This window comes from Sminthopsis crassicaudata, chromosome 1 (assembly GCF_048593235.1).
Source record: "Sminthopsis crassicaudata isolate SCR6 chromosome 1, ASM4859323v1, whole genome shotgun sequence".
Taxonomy (NCBI): domain Eukaryota; kingdom Metazoa; phylum Chordata; class Mammalia; order Dasyuromorphia; family Dasyuridae; genus Sminthopsis; species Sminthopsis crassicaudata.
The window spans coordinates 415,863,016-415,877,760 of NC_133617.1; the positions used below are offsets into that span (position 1 = coordinate 415,863,016).

The 14,745-nt window shown below is 35.8% G+C and overlaps 1 long non-coding RNA gene across 1 annotated transcript in view; it reads right to left on the minus strand.

Moving 5' to 3' along the window:
* The window catches only part of LOC141554846 (uncharacterized), a 118,949-nt gene that overhangs the window by 23,387 nt on the left and 80,817 nt on the right, over nucleotides 1-14,745 (minus strand). The window contains exon 2 of the long non-coding RNA XR_012485982.1: nucleotides 12,722-12,818. This is a non-coding gene — a long non-coding RNA (uncharacterized LOC141554846). The remainder of the gene's footprint in view (nucleotides 1-12,721; nucleotides 12,819-14,745) is intronic.

Here is a 14,745-nt window from a genome sequence, read left to right on the forward strand (position 1 = left end):
GCTTACTCCTTCCCTTTCACTTTTCAATGAAGTGGAAGAAGTTTCACCATAAATCGAATATGTCTATTGATACACGCTATGTTCATCTCCCTCCTTTCTTTCTCTCAGATATAATAAGTTACCTTTGCCTCTTCATGAGATGTAGTACCACCACTTTATACTTTTTTATGATATAATCTCCTTTCCACCTCTAGTTTCTAAGACAAATTGTACATATGTTCTTTACATATTTTTTTGACAGAAGTATAGTTCTCAAGATTTCTTTTTACCTTTTTTAGAAGTCTCTTGAGTTCTGTATTTGAAGATCAAACCTCTTATGTAGGTCTGGTTTTTTCATCAAAAATAGATGGAATTCATTTATTTCGTTAAATGTCCATCTTCTTCCCTGGAAAACGATGCTCATTCTTGCTGGGTAAGTTATTCTCGGCTGCATACCAAGTTCCTTAGCCTTTCGGAATATCATGTTCCAGGCCCTGCGTTCTTTTAATGTGGACGCTGCTAGATCCTGTGTTATCCTTATTGTGGATCCTCCATATCTGAATTGTTTTTTTCTAGCAGCTTCCAATATCTTTTCCTTTGTCTGATGGTTCTTGAACTTGGCCACTATATTTCTTGGCGTTTTGATTTTAGGGTCCCTTTCAGTAGGTGATCGATGAATTTTCTCAATGTCTATTTTACCCTCTGTTTCCAAAACGTCTGGGCAGTTCTCTTTGATAATTTCCTCGAAGGGGGCAGCTAGGTGGCGTAATGGATAGAGCACCAGCCTTGAATTCAGGAGGACCCAAGTTCAAATCTGGTCTCAGACACTTAACACTTCCTAGCTGTGTGACCTTGGGCAAGTCACTTAACCCCAGCCTCAAAAAAAAAAAGAAAGAAAAAGAAAAAGAAAAAAAAAAAAAAAAGAAAAAAAAAAAAAAAGATAATTTCCTCGAAAATGGTGTCCAAGCTCTTTTTTTCCTCCCATTTTTCAGGGAGTCCGATTATTCTCAAATTGTCTCTCCTGGATCTGTTTTCCAGGTCTGTTGTCTTTCTGGTAAGGTACTTGACAGTCTTTTCAATTGTTTCATTTCTCTGGTTTTGCTTGACTCCCTCTTGGTTTCTCCTTGAGTCATTCATTTCTACTTGTTCCAGTCTAATTTTCAATGATGTATTTTCTTCACTCACTTTTTTTATATCTCTTTGTAATTGTCCAATTGAGTTTTTATCTTCTATGGAATTTTTTTCCATTTTATCCATTTTATTTTTTAGAGAGCTGATTTCTTTTTCCAGCTCTCTAATCCTGTTTTCCTTGGAGTTGTTTACCTTTTCCAGCTCACTAATCCTGTTTTCCTTGGAGTTGTTTACCTTTTCCAGCTCACTAATCTTGTTTCTCAATGATTTGATTTCTTTATCCATTCTTTCTTTGAATGCATGTGATGACTTCTCCAGGCTCTCTTGCCAAGCTTCCCTTTCCTTTTCCCATTTCTCTTCCAGCTCTCTTGTGAGAGCCTTTTTGATTTCCTCTATGATGTTCTTTTGTATTGAGGAGCAGCTTATATCCCTCCCAGGGGATACATCTGGGGACATTCTGTTCCTAGTCTCCTCAGCATTTGAAGTCTGCTCCCTCTCCACACAGAAGCTGTCAATGGTTAGAGCCCTTTTGAATTTTTTGTTCATTTTGTCAGAGTAGGAATCAAAGAAAACAAACTGACAAGAGAAACAATTGGCCTGTTTTGCGGGGGATGGGGCTGGATGGTATTAATGGGCTTCCTCTACAGACTGGGGGTAGGGCAGCAGAGAGCCACTAACAGAACAGCAATGACTGTACTGAGTCTGCGCTCTGAGGCTCTGAGAACGCACCGAGTCAGTCCAGGTGGGGGTTGGGGGTGGCCGGGCTCTGAGAGACGCTGGCTTTCTGGGGTTTTAATCTTCACCTCCGGTGTTTACACCCTCTCTGCTGCTCCTGGCTTGCTGCCAAGACGGAGCATCCACACTGGGGCAAAAGCCCTTTCACAGAAACTGCAGAGATCACACCCCTCCCCCTCCGGTCTGAGCTGTGTGAGCTGCCTGTCTTGCTCTGGCTGTCTGCCCTCAGTCTGCGCCCAGTCTGATTGACCCTCCCCTGAACAAACACAGACCTTTTCTGGCGACTCTCAAGGATGTCTTCTCTTGGTGATCATCTGTGGATTTCTTTCTGGGTCAAGCATTAAGTCAGAGGCTTGTCATGAAGTAAGTTCTGAGAGAAAACGAGGAGCTCAAGCAGCTGTCTGCCTCCACGCCGCCATCTTGGCCGGAAGTCCTGTTGGTCATTTCTTACAGAAAAATAATATTCCATAACATTCATATACCATAATTTATTCAGCCATTCTCCAACTGATGGGCATCCACTCAGTTTCCAGGTTCTTCCCACTATGAAAACAGCTGCCATAAGCAAGTCATTTTTTGAAGACAAGTTAAGGTAGTAAGGGGATAGAAAAAGAGTTTCAGGAGACACTCTCTTCTTCAGGCAGAATCCCAAGACACAGAATGGCAATTCTCTGGAAAGAGAGTGGGAGATCATTGGAGGTGTTGCAATCAGAGAAATGAAAGCACAGGTCATCTGTAGCTTCCTATTCTCATTAACTAGGCACTAAACTTAATTTTTTTCAATGTTACTGAGACAAAGTAAGAGCCATTACGATCTCTAAATTTTGGCATTTTCCCAAAGCCCACACTCCATCCTACTTATGGTTCTGCTCCTAAGAGCTTACAATCTACTAAGAAGACAAACAAATACACAATTAACTATTGTATAAAGGAGAGAGAGACATTCACAGAAATCCAGATAAAATGTAAGGATAAGTTTGAGAAGGGAGAGATCAGTTTCATCTGGGTGGGTTGCAGATTAAGAAGAGGAACAGGCTTCATAGAGAATATGACATGGAGTGGATCTCAAATGAATGAATGGATAAACACTTTATTAAAAGAGGCCATTTAGACTAATATCCGAAAAGGAATTTCCTCTACAACATACCACGAAGTAGATTAGCCTTTTCCCACAAAACCTAGTGACCTATTATTTCTTGTAGCATCCTATTTCACTTTGGGATAGCTTTCATTTTTAAAAACTTACATTCTAAGTCTAAATCCAGCATCTCTGCAACTTTAAACCACTGTTGCTAGTCTTGCCCCTTGGGGCCAAACAGAATAACTTTAATCCCTCTTCCATTTGACAGCCCTTCCAATACTAGAAAAAAGTGTTCCTGTCCCCTCTAGCTCTTAGTGCTCATTGCTGCTCTTCTAAAGGCTCACAAACCATCACTTTCAATTCAGTTCAACAAATATTGATTAAGCACCTGCTCAGTTCAAGACTTTAGGCTAGGAGCTAGGAATACAAAACCAAAAATGAAATAATCACAACCTCAAGGGATGTGCTTTGTTTTAATCATGTGTTCTAGTATGTTCCCAGGAATCACTCAAGCTCACTGAGCCCATGATTCATAGACTCCATCATCTTACTTGTTTGCTGTTCTCCGGGCCTAGAGCACCTTTTATTTTTATCTATGATCTTTTAATGATCAATGACATCAGTTTCTTAGCAAATACTTTCAGAGTTCTGGAATGAAATTCAACAAAGTCTGGTGGTTTGAACTCTGTGAGGGCAGGTAGTCATTTTCTTACTCTCTCTTCACTTATCTTGAATTCCAATTTCATGATAATCATCTTTTATTTTTATTATTATAATTATAATACTTTAAACATCTTTTGCACTGTTAGAGAAAACAGAAGTGAAATGGGATTTGAGTAGTTCTTCCTTCTCTCCTTTGTCCATTATCATCATGCCCTATACTCTGAAAAATGGTTCTATACTTTTTTTGGAGGATCTTATTTCCTTATAACAGCTTTACAAAACCTTGTTTGTTGTCTTTAACTTTTCTAACGATCCTTAACTTATTTTATGCACCCTAGACATTTTTATCAGATGATGATTTTCTTACAATTATCCTTTTTGCCCTTTTGCTCTTAGCTAGGCCTACTTCAGGAAAGAGCAGTGATTTAAGTTCTGGGTTTGAAAACAATAAAACATTTGTAAACCATAAGGTGCAATAAAATCACTTAATAATAAAGGATTTTAAATGTTATTACCAAAAATTAATGCTGCTCTTCCCCATTGTCTTAATGGCCATGGCAACAATGCTGGATCAAAAAAATCTCCTATAGACAGTGAGAATTCCTTCAGTTCTCAGGAACACTAAATTCCCATAGGATAAGAATTTTATAAAACTGAAGCAAACAAATCTTGAAGCCAATTAATTTGTCTTGTTAAGCAAAAACCATTTTAGCATCTATTAAATTAATACTGTTCCTATTTTAATAGGAATTTTCTTCTTCTATACATGTATTTTTCCCTGCTAAATTGGTCAATAATTTCTTCAAATATTCATCTAGGTCACTTTAGACAGTTCCCTCTTTTTTTCCTCACTTCTAAAAGTTTCTGTTTACATAATCAAAATGACTTTCTAGATAGCTTCCTGTCTTTCTTGAATTGACTTCTTTTATATGATGTTAAACCAACTCATTCCTTCCCATAAGCCTTTGAAATCTGCTCTCCCCAAATTTGGATTTCATGTTAGACTATGCCTGTGACAAATTCTAAGATGGAGTGAATACTTCTTCCTAAGATTCCCATAATTTTCTTATTTAGCAACTTGCTTTTCCTTGTCAGTCAGAAGCAGATGGAGAATAGCACTTTTCTTTGTTACTTCTTCCTTCATTTGAAGAATGAGTTGTTATTAAAGCTAGCCAAGAGATCCAGAGAAATACAGAAAGTTAGTTTCAGAACATATTTAGAAAACAAAAATATTCCCTCCTTACTACTTAATGCCTCCCCCACCCCAGATTTGTGATGGTTCCTGAACTCTCCTTTTCTTGCCTCTTTTGTTCAAGCAGTCTGTAATATAGGTTAAAAGAAAAGATCAAACAAGAGAGAGAGCAAAGATATATGAAAGGGAAGAGCTTTAAAAAAAGTTTTATTTTTATTTTCAGTTCCAAATTCTCTCCCTCTCTCCATCCCCTCTATCTTTCATTGAGAAAGCAAGAAATACACTACTCATCATACATATAAAGTCAAGTCTAAAACATTTCTAGTTTAGTCACCTTGCAAAAAGTCAAGGACAAAAAAAGAAAGAAAATACTTCAATCTGCAATCAGACACACCACCAGTTCTCTCTCTGGAGGTAGATAGCATTTTTCACCATGAATACTTTGGAAATACTGTGAATCTTTGCATTGGTTCATACTAGCTAAATCTTTCAAAGTTGATTATCAATACAACATTGCTTTTACTGTGTACAGTGTTCTCCTATTTGGTCACTTCACTTTGTACCAGTTCATATACATCTTCCCAGGTTTTTCTGAAATTGAAAAAAATGATGATCAACAGAGCAAGATCATCAAGTAGACGGAAGAATATGAGTTCAAGGTTATAGGTGAAAGGCCTACCTCTAGCAAAGATTAAAACCATCTTTTTCTCTAAACCTAGGGGAATCAATTAAGAGATGGGTTAAATCACTGGGAAAACTTGGAAATGTAAGAGAAGAAAGAAGTAATTTCAAATGGACCTAATCTTAATAAAGTAGGCAAAAAGGTCATTTGTTTTCCATTAGTGAAAGTAAAATTAGGAGAATTGGTAAAATTGGAGAAAGGTTTAGAACCTTTAAGTTAACTACAAAAAGATACTATTTTGTTTCTTCCAGACTTATTTTTCTTCACTAAAACTTGTAAAGTTCAAACACTGAGATTAATGATAATATTAAATGGTGGATTATTACTACTATTTATCTTAAAAGTGCAAGTCTCAGTTTGAACCAACCAAAAAATTATAAATATGAGGGGGAAAAGCAACAATAACAAAAATTAGTCCTCAGACATGGGGAGCCTGTTTAATTTAAACTCTCATCATAAACATGAAGTACTATGGAAAAGTGAGCAGGATAGAGGTTTGATTCCTGGATTTGCCATTTGTTTTGTGACCTATGTGACCATTCAGGACCTCAGTTTTTCTTATCTATAAGATGAATTGTTGTTTAGTCCTCACCTTCTTAAACTGATTCATGTCCTCATATGAAATCTCATAATTGAATATGGGGTTCATGAAATTGTGATTTATTATCAGAAAAATTTTTATTTATATATCTGTTTTGTATACCTATATACTCAGGGTCATGTAAAATTTTCTCAGGCAAAAAGGAGTTACAAGTGCAAGATACTGGAGTTTTTTGTTTGTTTGTTTGTTTTTGTTTTTTGCCATTCCTTCTCCAGTTCATTTTACAAATGAGGAAACTGGGGGAAACATGATTAAATGACTTGCCCAGGTTCATACACCTAGTGTCTGAAACCAAATTTGAATTAAAGAAGTTGAGTCTTCCTGACTCCAGTCCTTGTACTCTATGCACTATGGCACCACTTAGTTGCCTAACCCACAGGTTGAAAAGGCTGAATAAAACAATCTTTAAGCTCCCTTTTAAGTTTTCAATGTATCAGATGATAAAGTCTGATCTTATTTTCTTCCAATGAATTAGATGTAAGCAGATCTAAAAGGGGAGTAAGAGTAGTACCTATTGGTGCTTCTAAACAACCAGGGATTCTTTTGATTTAAAATATCAAGTTAAAAAACCCCAAACCATTCAATGTAAACAGAAGCATGAAAAGGTAAAGCATAGTAGAGAAATGTCTGTAACTGTCTCCAGCCTTAGTGGAGAAAAGGACAATTATAATTCTGTGTAGTATTGTTTTTCAGTCATAAATGCTTCAAGGTCTGGGTAGACCTGTTCTTATAAACACCTTCTGGGCTCTGATCCCATATACCCACAAACTTCCCTATAATCCTAACTTTAATTCCAATATTCTCATTTCTTAAGAAAAAGATTTTTCTAACTATTTGGAAATGTATACATAGTATTTAACTTATACTTTAACATATTTAACATGTATTGGTCAACCTGCCATCTGGGGGAAGGGGTGGGGGGAAGGAGGGGAAAAGTTGAAACAAAAGATTTTGCAATTGTCAATGCTTAAAAATTACCTACGCATAAAATTTTTATAAAAATTAATTAAAAAATATTTTTCTTATTCAAATATCCTTCTCTTGCCAATAAATCAGGTGTGAGTTTGGGTGGTTCTGTAACACAGAGATCTTAATCACACAAGGTCACACTCACATGTGAAGCTGAGGGACCAAATTTTGGAGTTCTTGACATTTTGGCCAGGGGCTTTGTGGTCTTTCACTTCTTCCCACAATGACCTCCTAATTTCCACAAGGGTCTGCCAAGGACAAGAGTGAACATAAATTCTTGCCTCAACAGGCTCAAAACCCAAGAAGTTTGCCAACAAACTCTGTCACTTAAATTCTTTACTGAAACAGAGGAAGTCTGTCATTTAAAAGTGGGGTTGAAAAGGTGTCATAAACTCAATGTAACACATTCAGAGATCAAAGAAATCTGGCAGATATCTATCGTCAAAGATAGGCAGTCTGTTTCCCCAAAGGAATCATTGTGTCTAAGATAAAACATTTGTTTAAAAAGAAAAAAAAAAAAAAAAAAAAAAGAAGAAGAAGAGAAAATTCAAAGAGATCTAGGTTAATTGCAAAACCCTAGGTAACAATGATTGGGCAAAACACAATAACCTTTCAATTCTTCCTGGGTCATACAAAGCCCTATGAGGTTTTTGTTCTCTGATGTTCTTTATTGCCTTGTTTAAACTTGAAATGTATCAATTGTCAGGAACTAGTGGGAATCCTTTTTCTTTCTAGAAGTCACCTCCATCGCAAATGAGAAATGTTTGAAGAAATAGAACACTGGCCAGTGCTAAAATGGTGCAGTGAATCCTTCCTAAATTCCCTTCCAAACTAGAAATATGCCTCAGAATTGGCTAGGAGCAGAGAAGCAGCAGCCAGCCTCACAACAGGGGCCCTGGGACAGGGATCCAAGCATGGGACAATACACCACCAAGACCTCACCTTTCTATAAACTAGCAAGTGAACAGTCTGAGCAGTACTGCAAGGACCCAACCCTAGCAACCCCACCTCAACACAAGTCACCAGTGAGACCATGACAGCACCGCTAACCAATAGTGAAGCCCCCCCAAGGCTGGCCAACAGTGGGACCCTGCCATTGGGGTCCACCAGCAGCAAGACCCTGTTTCCACAGCAACCCAGCATCAAGACTTTATTCCTGGGGTAGAACAGCAAGAATACTCCTCCTCTTGGACCAGCTACCAGGAAAAAACATGTTGCCATAGCACCAGCAATACATGCGGCAGGAGGTCAATGGAGAGGCTCTCCCCCTCACCCAGGACAAGCCAGGACAAGGTAGGTTTCTACCTATCAGAGAAATCTAAGCTTGAAGCCCAGTGAAAGCCAGCAAAGACCCAGAGCCCCAACTCAAAAAACATTGGATCTTGACTATAGAAAATGGTAGAGAGGTGGTGATAGTGAAGAGCAAGGCATAAGTTTAGAAGTGGACAATAGTGTCAAAATGGCTATATGTGAAACCTCAAAGAAAAATGTAACTTGGTCTCATACTCAAAAAGAATTCTTGGGAGAGCTTAAAAAGTTTTTAAAAAGCAAATTAGAGAAGAAGAAGAAAAATTGGCAAAAGAAATGAGAGTAATCAAGAAAAAGGGTCATAAGCATGGGAAAAAGTATATAAAAATGTACTGAGGAAAATAACAAATAGAACTGAGCAAATGGAAAAGAAAGTACAAAAGCTCACTAAATAAAAATAATTTCTTAAAAATTAGAACTACAGAAATGGAAACTGATGACTCTGCGACATTAAGAAATGATAAAACAAAAAAGTAAAAAACAGAAGAAAATATGAAATGTCTCTTTGAAAAAACAATTGACCATAAGAAATAGATCCAGGAGAGATAGTATAAAAATTAATGGACTTTCTGAAAGTTATGATTAAAAAAAAAACCTGGATAACATTTTTTTTAAAATTATCAAAACCCCCCAAAACCCAGAAAACCCAAACTGCCCTGTTATATTAGAATCAGAGGACAAAATAGATAGTGAAAGAATCCATCTGAAAGAGGTCCTAAACAAAAACTCCCAAGAACATCATATTCAAATTCCAGAGCTCATAGACTAAGGATAAAGTATTGCAAGTAGCCAAAAAGAAGCAATTCAAATATTGTGGAACTACAGTCAAGATTACACAGGATTTGAAAGCTTCCACATTAAAGAACTGGAGGACCAGACTCAAGGGAAACATAAAAAAAAAAGGTAAAAAGGAAGAAAAATTAAAAAGATAAGAAAGAGAAAACTTAAGAAATTCAATAAAGCTAAACTGTTTATATTTCTATATGGCAAGATAATATTTGTTATTCTTAATAACTTTATTATTCACATCTTCTGTCTACATATCCTCCTAATACTATAAAAACAAGAGGGTATGGAAATAAGATGACTGATAGGATGATACACCAAAAAAAAAAAAAAAAAAAAAAAAAAGACACCACAAAATGAAGGAATGAGAAAAAAAAATCACTAGAAGAAGGGGGGAGGGAGAAAGAGACTGATTGGTTATATAAAGGAGGCATGAAAGACCTAATGGAGGAGAAGTTGCAAGGGATAAAAATAGGGATGGCGGGCAAAGCTTAAAACTCTTATCAAAATTGCATCCAGGAGGGAATAAAATAAATACTCAGTTTGATATAGAAATCTATCTTATCTTCTAAGGAAGTAAAAAGAAATGAGGATAACAGAGGCAGAAAAAGGAATTGATAAAAGGGAAGATATGTTGGGGAAAGTAGTGATCGGAAGTAAAACACTTTTAAGGAAGAAAAGGGTGGACATAAGACAGAGAGGAGGATAAACAAATGAAAAAAACAGCATGGAAGAAAATACACAATAAGTTATTAAAACTATAAATGTGAATGGCGTAAACTCTCCAATAAAAAAGAAGCAGGTAACAGAATAGATGAAAAATGAGAATCCTATAATATATTGTTGACAAGAAACATATTTAAAGCAGAGAGATACATTAGTATCCAAAATGAAAAGGGCAAATTCATCAGCAATGATGAGGAAATTAAAACAATTGTTAGGAGCTACTTTGCTCAATTATATGCCAATAAAATTGGCAATCTAAATGAAATGGATGAATGTAAAGTCCTATTGTCTCCAGAGACTGTCGATCACTCTCTGGGAGGAGATCTGCTGTCTCAACTCAATCTCTCCACGGCCAACTCTGACCTAGAGCAGAGACCCTTCTCAATCTCTCGAGTGCCGCCCTCTTTTATCCTCCCAGAGAATGGGCATGGGATAACGCAAGGGCTTCTGGGAAAAAATACTTCAACCAATGAACTTGCTCTTCCTAAACATGCAAGCTCCTTCCCAGAAATTCGAAGGGGTAAAACTCCCAGTAAAGGCTGGAACTAGAGAATTGTTAAGTATCAACTTAGCACTTAGTAAAAACCTAATATTTCATTATCTCATTAGCACTTAGTAAGAACCTAACAGATGAATATTTTCAAAAATATAAATTACCCAGATTAATAGAAGAAGAAATAAAATGCTTTATCTAATTTTATCAAAAGAAATTGAACAAATGATCAATGAAGTTTCTAAGAAAAAAATCCCCAAGAACAGATGTGGCTAATATGACAAAAAAGATAAAATGTTGGATGCTGGTGGCAAAACTGGGACACTTATACACTGATGGTAGAATTGTGAACTGATCCAACCATTGAGCCCAAAGAGCTACAAAACTGTGTAGGCGGTTTGATCCAACAATCCAGACCTAAGACATCCAAAAAAGGGAAAAAAGACCTATTTCTACAAAAATATTTGTAATAACTCTTGTGGTGGCTAAGAATTAGAAATTAATGGGAGGTTCATCAATTGGGGAATGGCTAAGCAGCCTATGTGGAATACTATTGTACTATAAGAAATGATGATTAAAGAAAAACCTTCAAAGACTTATATGAATTGATGCACAGTGAAGTGAATAGAACCAGAAGAACATAGTACACAGCAACAGCAATATTGTTCAAGAAGAATTCTCAGCAGTAGTTATCCAAGATAAATGATAAAGTATATTGTCTGCTTCGAGAGAAAGAACTGATATTGATTGAAATCAGACTGAAACATACTATCACTATTTTTCATTTTTGTCTTTTGTTCAAGTCTTCTTATACAAAATGAATAATATGAATGTTTTAAATGATTTCATGTGCGTAATCTATATCTGATTTCTTACAGTTTCAAGAGTGGGGAGGGGAGGATGAGAAGGAGAGATAGAAATTGGAATTTAAAACTTTAAATAAAAATATTAAAAAAATTGAAAGAAAAATTAAAAACCACCAACTTAAAACTTTAATGGAAATAACCCTCAAATTTTAATTCTTCAGTCAAGTAGCAAAGGGGCTTCCTCTCTCTCCTTCCCTCTCTTTCTCTCTCTTTCTCTGTCTGTCTCTCTGTCTCTCTGTCTGTCTGTCTGTCTCTGTCTCTATCACACACACACACACTTTCTTCCCTTCCTCCACTTTAGGAGTAGGTGCAGACCATACCACACTGCAAAAAGAGTGATGGGAACCAAACAGCCATTCTTACTTTCCTGGGACCAGGTGTTCCCTAATTGTTAAACTGAATAAAAGATAATAACTCATCTTAATGTATTTATCTATTCCGTTCTTCCTTTACAATGCAAAAGAGGTTTCCTGAGACAATGGTGGCGGTTTCTCAACTCTTCCTATTCATTAACAAGGAGCTGCCTAGCAAAGGCTGCTGATGCTACTGCTGCCGCCATTGCCTGCAAATAGACATGACATTACCCAGATACAATAATGGTTGAAGCAGCCCGGCATGAAATTGTAATTAGGTTTGACCAGGGCCAGAGTACAGTTGCTGTAATCAGTATCACTCAGAATTAATTTCACACTTGTGAAAGGAGAAAAGGTGAGATTGATTTAATGGTAACCAAATCTACCCTATTTCCTATAAATTTCCAACTCTTCAACAAAAAAAAAAGGTGGGGGGGAAGGGAAAAACAGAAAGACAAAGAAGATGGAGAGGGAAAAAAAATTGAAAAGATTATAATTTTAGTGCTATTACTGGCATCCTGAATCTTTAAGGGAAAAATGTTTTTAGTGAAAAGGGGGGAAAAATCAAAGCAAGATGATTGTTCCCTGAATTCTAAGACCTCTGGTGGGGGTGGGACCCTTCACAGACCTAAAGCTGATCCTGAAACTCTTTCACTTCCTCTCCTTTGAGTCTATTTCGTGGGTTTGGAAACACGGCTTCCTAAGAGAGGGCTTTCAGCCTTCAGTGAGTAGGGTTGGTAAATTCAAGCTGAGAAACATTTCCTTTCTCTGGCCAATGTGCCTGATAATGCTACTCTCTTGTTTTGAAATGAATTAATGGAATTTTCTCTTGTTTTGAAATGAATTAATGGAATTTTCTCAGTAAATCTGAAGACCAGTAGGTATCAATTCCATGGTTCCAGGTTCAAATGCCATGTTTGTTTTTTCAAACTAATATTTTGTTTTAAAGTATTTGAGGAAAAGGAAGGAAGGAAGGAAGGAAAGGCATGTAGGATGTATGAGTGTGGTGAAAAGAACTGAATTAATTTTACAAACTTAAAAAAAGGTCTAAAATTTAGCATTTCTTTCAATTATGAATTAAAAAAACAATATTCTGAGAAAGCATATATAGGCTTCATTGGATTGTTAAAGCAGTCCTTTACACACAACAGGTTACCTCTGTTAAAGTAGAAAGAACATTGGCTCTAGAATTATAGGACTTCGGTTTAAATCTTGGCTCTTATGCTTTACTTCTCTCAGCCTTAGTTCCTCATCTGTAAAATGGGAGAATGAGAAAACAGGGGTTAGGGTTAGAGATCTATTTAATCTCTCAATTTTTTCTGTCTCTGACTATCTCTGTCTCTCCCCCCTTCTTTCCTTTTCTCCCCACTTCTCCTTATCAGAACAATAATATAATAGATAGAAGCTACAATACTGTTATTCAATCATGTTGAAGGATCTCTTTGTGGTGAGATGTCTACCTATTTTTTTCAGACTTTAACCCTTAAATATATATATATATTTAGGTTTTCATGCTATTGAAATGATGTGTAATTTTAAAATTTTAATAATATTTTTCTATATTCTCTATATGTTCTATATATATTTATAAATAAATAATTTTTTTTCTAAATACATGCAATGATAGTTTTCAACATTCACCTTTGCCAAATCTTGTGTTCCAAATTTTTCTCCCTCCCTCCCCCCACTGCCTCCCTTAGACAGCAAGCAATCCAACATAGGTTAAACATGACATGCAAATTCTTTTAGCAATTTAAGTGAGGACTATATGGCAGAAACAAAATTATATTCTATCCCAGAAAGATAATTCTCCACACTTATTTTCTAGATCTTTGCTATAAAGCCTATGCTATTAAAATGATATACTTATAATATATGCCTTAAAGAGAACATTGAAGCTGATAATAATGGACATTATTGTATACCTGGTCATTTACAAAACTAATTATGATAACATGGTATTTGACAAGTCTCAGATTTGCATGGAACTAAGCTAAATTTCATTTCAACTCTTTTTTAAAGTCTGAGATTTTAAGACAGTTCCAAGTCAAATATGGTAGAAGGGGAAGGAGTAGGGGGAAGAAAAGACAATACACTGCAAAATGACTTCCCAAAACCAAACAGGTATTTTATCAAATACTTCCTCTGCAATATGTTTTGCATAAGTGCACAAGTATAACCTATATCAAATTGCCTTCAATTGAGGAGGGGAAAAGGGAGAGAAAATTTAGAACACAAAATTTTAAGAAGTGAATGTTAAATTGTTTTTACATGTAATTAGAAAAAAAAATTTTTTTTGAAAAATAAAAAGCCCAATGCAACCCAGTGCTCAAAAAAAAAAAAAAAAAAAAAAAAGGCTCCTAAGTGTCAGACATTGTGTTAACAGGAATAAAAAGATAAAAATGAAATTGTCAATAAAACTATGCCCAAAGGGCATAAATCCATGCATACCAATTGACCCATCACTACCACTTCTAGGATTATATCCCAAAGAAAATTTTTTAAAGGGGAGAGGGAAGGACTTATTTGTACAAAAATACTTATTTTTGTGGTAGCAAAGAATTGGAAATAGAAGGGCTCTCCATTAATTTGAGATTGGCTTAACAAATTGTGAGATATGATTATAATAAAATATTCCTGATGAACAGGTGCAGAAACTTGGCCTTAAGTATAAGCCACAAGCAGATTAGCTAATTATAAAGATGATATTAACAGAAGGAAAGATGGCCTCCAGATCTTCTAAGTAAATACAGATATATGTGACTACATAGTATAAGACAAAGGTGATTGAACTAGTAACTGATGAAGCAGAGGACTCTGTATTCTTGAGATAGCATGAAATCAGAGCAGGATATTTTCCTTCAATGGTTAAAGAGAGAAATAAGAATTGTGAAAGCAGAATTTATGGCCTAATTATCAGAATTAATTGATAGAATAGAAAAACTTGAATACAGAGTGGTAAACCTCACCAAAGAAATGAGAGAAAATGGGCTGGAAATGTAAATGTAAATGTAGAGAAGTGAAGGACAATCTGGAAGAAGAAAAACAAAAAAAAAATGACTTTTAAAGAAAACATGATATCTATGCAAGCAAAACATTTATCTCAAAGTCAGGATGAATAGAGACAACTTAAATATCATACATCTCTCAGAAGAACATGACAAGTCAAATAAACCCTGA